Below are 5,860 nucleotides of genomic sequence, written 5' to 3' on the forward strand. Positions count from 1 at the left end.
TCAAGAAGCATCAAGACATGAATATGTAATATTAAAAAACATGTAGGAAATCAATCGATAGTTTCATATGTTAATATCAAAGAGAGATTATAACCACTCGTCTTGACGCCGCAGTGTTCCTCTGACAAGACTAGGTTCCCACACACTTCTACTAGCATTCCATGATGGCATCAAGCAACAATAGTTTAAAGTCTCTTCCCTTTAGACTTCTCTCCAAACCAAACACACTTCTCCATCACACAACTAGGTGGCTACAACTAGTAATAGCTTGCTTGTCTAATCAAAATAGTATACTCACACTTAGCCAACACTCTAACTACCTTGTGGTTGGGAAGAAGGGAGGTTTATATAGGAAATATGGATGGGAGATGGATCCTCTTCTCATGGGAGAAGGACTTATCCCTCAAGGTAGTTCCATAAATATAGGGGAAAGGAACCCAAACTGTCATCCTTGGCCCCATCCGGCCAAACCATTCACCAGACTTCTGTTATGAAGCTTCTAGAGCTAAAAGCTTTGGCTCTAATTTAAAAAAAAATCCATAACAAGACCGACGCGACTAGAACATAGCTCACTTGCACTGATCGACACGGGGAATAGTGTTAATCTCTACACATCGGCACAGGGGAGACAAAGTTCATTAGCGTTGGCCTTGTAAACTGGGTAAAACAGAAGTTTCAAGGGAAATGGTGCAAAAGGGAAATGATATGCTCATGAAGAGGGAAACAATGGGAGTTTCTCCATGAAGGCAAAGCATGTGGGGTTCATTGTAGAGGTCCTCTAGGATCAAGGAATGAGGAGTACATGGACAGTGACAAAATGTTGTGTAACAGATGCCCTCTAAAGCGCGAAGGCCAAATTGGAGTGAGGGATGAAATGCTTTATAAATTAGTGCGGGGAACCGGTCTACCGTTGGAAAACTTGCAAGCAAGTACAAATACATATACATAAATTGAGATCTTTGTCAAATGATACATGAATTGTGGCATGGACGCATCCATCTAAAGAATGATCATGTAAACTGATCCAGGTATGGGTGCAACCATCCATCAAAGAGGATCATAATGAAACCAGGGTATGGCCACAACCATCCAATAATAAGAAGGATCACATATGATAACTCATGGTCTAGTTGTAGCCATCCATCTGAAAGAGACATGCATATCATCACAATCATGTCACACCACTTTGCAACCTGGACTTATTTGATCTGAGCCCAAGGTCTTGCGCTCCAACACGACCCAATCAAAGTACAGATCCTAGCATGTGAATAGATGTGTTGACGTCGAACATGCTACAAAGTCGCTTGATTACCATTCAATGATGTAAATTGTTAACAAGTGTGAGAGAAACCACCAATAATGACAATGGATCTTAAGGTACTATCAGCATAATTCACAAAATGTGAATATAGGAACTGGTGTCGAACACCCATGAAATCACTTGATCGAAAGCCAATGATGTGAACTTGTCGTCGAGTGTGAAGAAATTTCCATTAGGACATGCAAGCTCTAAGGTACTGGAAAGGAGTCTCTCAGTTAACTTCCTAGATAATGAGTCGAAGTCGATGGAAAGTGACTGTGTAGAAGGAGGGCCATAATTATTCCCACACCATCGACACGAGACGAGAGGATGTAAAATGATTTTGGATGATACAGAGAATCAGAAGTAAGTGTAACTACAGAAGGACAAATCTTGAACATATGGGCGACACAACTGGAAGTTTGGCAGCTTTTGGATCCATGGGATCGGTGGTCATAATGACATGGCAGAGATCAAATGGAAGGAAAAAATGAACGGCCCAAACCCAGGAAGGTCAATGACGAAAAGGAGGATATCCCAACTTGACATGAAGCAAAGAGTGTCATATTCAAGAGTGAGCTGCTGACACGACTGATAGATTTCCAAATTTTCCCCCACCATTTCTGGCAAGTACCCCAATTATTTTTTTAATAGAAAGCTTGAAGGGGATAACATATTCTTGCACTATAAGTTCATCCTTTGGATGAATCTGACCTAGTAAGTTTAACGAGCCCTGGGAAGGAGAATCTCGTGTTCGTCACGGTGACAAATCCTATGTCATTTAATAGTTTAACGAGTCCGACAAAGGTGTAACTCTGTATCTTTTTCATGTTTAGAGAGTTCGAAAAATACATGTAAAAGAAAAATCCACATGGTCCCTTTTTGTATGTTTGTGTCTCTCGAGCTTGAAAAGGTAGAAAGCAATACTTGAGAGAACTGCTTGACCATTTCAGTTAAGGAGTACCTTTTTCGTAAATAGTGCCTCCCAACACAAAAAAGGGGTAAACTTATAATGGGTACATGACGTTTCACATCTATTAACAAGTTCTAAATGACAAGGACTCGACCATATTTTCACTTTTAAAGGGTCGGAAAAGCGCTGAAAGAGGGCCCCCCATTTTTATTCTCTTTAACGAGTCAAAAGGGGAAAAATACTCAGCAATCTTTTCATATGAGTTTAATGAGTCGAGAAAAGAGCTTAAATGTGACTCATCGACATCGTCGAACATCCATCACCTGTTGCTACACAAGCAAGGAAAAGTGTATTATCGAGTCCTTGAGGCAAAATAGGTCAAAAATATTTACAAAACCTGATATTTTCATGAAAAATGGATAAAAAAGGGGAAAATTAAATATATTTTTAACATTTACCATTTCACCTTTGCAGTGAAGATTTTTTACCCACTTTTTCCCTAGTTTTTCTAGAGTAGATTACCAGAGATCCGGTAGGTCAATCGACGAGTCGTCAGTTCTAGGTAACAGCCAAAGCTCTGAGCTCCATTTTCATGCCATTCATTTATGTTTTTAGACATTTTTTAGGATTTTTAGGGATGTTTCTGAGAAAAAAATTCGCCCTCAATCAATGCAATTTCCAGGCACGGGATCACACCGGTCGAGGGTTATTTGCATAACCATCCATGCTAACCGGTGCGACTATTTCTAAAACAGGTGCACCAGCGCTGTGGATAGGGAAAAATCCTCTTTTCTCAAAAACTAACCATTAAAACTTGAATTTTATGTGCCAAAATTGATGATTGACTCAAATAAATGGATTTTGCAGGAGAGAAATTGTCGAAAATGGTGGATTGGAAGGAAAGAGAACACGAAGATGTTGACCCACACTCATTGAATGATCCAAATTTCCTAGAGGCTTTGAGGGCTTGTGGGCTCCTCAAAATTTTCCTTACGCTAGGGATGCGGGCCCAACCCAAGTTGCTTCAATACTTGATAAGCCTTTGGGACATCAATCATGAGATTTTTTTCATTGGGGACCAGGAGATGGAGTTGACAACTTCATATATGTACCTCATCATTGGATTGTCTCGGAGAGGTGAGCCAGTGAACTTGTATGGGTCACATCCGGTCGGGGCAAGCATATCTTCCCTACTTGCTGAACATTGTCCTAGGGCCCTGAAATCCAAGAGTGGGAAGATAGAAATTTACAGTGTGCAGGATTTGACACTGAGGGTGCTTCTGTTGACTATTAACAGAGTGGTGGGGTCCCAGGTGGAACATGATACTAACAAGTCGAAGTTCCTTTATGCTATTGACTACACAGCTCCTACGATCTTCAACTGGGCAGAGGTCATGAAGATGAACATCAAACACCAGTTGTCTAAGGCCAAGGCAGGGAATCTAAAGAAATTTCACTTCAAATCAGTACTTGTGACTTTCTTCCTGGAATGAGTGCCACTGTTCTAGTATCAGTTGACTAAGGTTGATCCTCCTATGCCACGTGATCTGAGATGGCCCGCTGGATTCATTTGATGCCTAGGATCACTGGGGGTCAACATATGTCACGCCGACTGTCATTCTTCTCATGGCTACGACAACAAAAGATCGTCGTGGAGGACTAGCTGTACAGCGGCACTGATTTCCGTGGAGACCCATATATGCCCTTACGAGATGGAGAGGACTTCGATGACGAAAGTTCAAATCAAATTTTTGATTTTGATGTTTTTTAATTGTTTTTGATATATGCATGCTTATAAAATTTCTCTTGTTTATGCAAATGTTGGACCAGAGTGGCTAGCCGTGATGTCCTCGATAGCCAGGCGCGTACCTCACCCCATCAATGTTGTTGCCCCTTATCAGGAAGGGAGCGGTAACGAGGAGGAGATCACAAGGAACCTCGAAGGGTTGACTCATGGTATCCTGGAGTATGCTTGAATAGGAGACATGGCTCAATGGTGCCAGAGGCACACAGTGGGAGTCTCAGATTGGATTCACTGACTACTGAGTCGTGTTGCACGAGTTGTCTCATGCTATCATGACCACCATGCTGAGTAGTTTCTAGGTCTAGTACTTACATAGTTTTTAGGCCTGTGTGCCACGGATGTATGAGGCCTGTGAGCGGCCGATGTTATTATAGACATACACATTATTTTTTGGGTTTTGATGTATCAAAAATTCACACACACATACACACACACACACACACACACATATATATACATATATATGTGTGTGTGTGTGTGTGTGTGTGTGTTTTATTTTCCTATCTATCATGGCACAAATGGTTTGTCTTATCTTTCACATGTTTCGTAAATGTCTATCCAACACATAATTAGCTAATGCATCTGTTAATGTATTCATGCGTCTAGGAATATGATGATATGTAATATGACCAAAATGTCTTTCCAATAGACGGGTATGGAGATACATTTGTAATATGAGGGTTCCTGATGGAATATTGCTCATTGAGTCGAAGGACGACAAGCTATGAATCTAGGTTGACAACCAATTCTTTGATGCGCAAAGCGATGGCTTCTGACAACAATTTGATGACCGCATTGTACTCATCAATGTTGTTAGTTGTATGACCTAGGCAGATACCTTGAAGTTTAATCAACTCACCGTTAGGGTTGTAGATAGCCCATGTCGCAGATGATAGGTTCCAGGTGCTTCGTCAGGCACCATCAGCGAAACCAACATGAGAAGTTGCAAACATCTGCAAAGCAAGAAACGCATAGTAAACAAGAAATCTATTCGAGAAATATCACAAGAAACCACGATGTACAAAAATGAATCACACACTAATGTACATAACCATGCAAAATGTCCTAAGCATAGTACTTTTTGAGGTAAATCTCGTTTCAGGGCTTATCGAGAGGATTTCCTTCATAATCAATAAGCTCATAAGCTACTTTCTGCAAAACATGTTTTATAATATAGGGCCCATGCCACATAGGTTCGAACTTTCCTGCCCCCAACTTATCGTTAGCTTGGTCATATAGCAGGACCAAATCACCCTCAGAGAAAGTGCAAGGGGAGACCGACTGATCAAAACGGGATTTGACCCGTTTCTTCTGTGCTTCGATGACCAAGGCAACGAGACGGCAAGTCTCGTCCAGTCGTTCTAAATATAAGAGGCATTATCCTTGAGGTGATGTTTCGGGGAGGAGTTCAACAGCTAACTTGAGCGAAGGAATCTCACATTTGATCGACAATGTTGCTTCCAGACCATAGACTAGCTGGAATGGTGTGAACGCAGTTGCATCTTTAGTTGAAGTTCGGTACACCCACAAAGTTGAAAAAAACATGAGATGGAAATTTGACTTGTGCATCCCAATAGTACGCTAAAGCATGGTAACAAAAACCTTGTTCATGGCTTCAGCTTAGCCGTTGGCCTAAGGGTAATATGGGGTCGAGCCATCGTGGTGCAATCCCAATGCATATGTCAGTTCTACCATCATGTAATCTCTGAAATGGGAGCCATGGTCTGTGACAATGGCTTGGGGTACATCGAACCTGGAAATAACATGGTTAAAAAGGAATTGAGCCACCATCTTACCATCTGCTGAATACGTAGGCATCACTTCATCCCATTTGGTGAAATAG

The sequence above is a fragment of the Pinus tabuliformis genome, chromosome 4_2 (assembly GCF_031772625.1).
Source record: "Pinus tabuliformis cultivar Carrire ecotype Pingquan chromosome 4_2, CPIR1, whole genome shotgun sequence".
Classification (NCBI taxonomy): Eukaryota; Viridiplantae; Streptophyta; class Pinopsida; order Pinales; family Pinaceae; genus Pinus; species Pinus tabuliformis.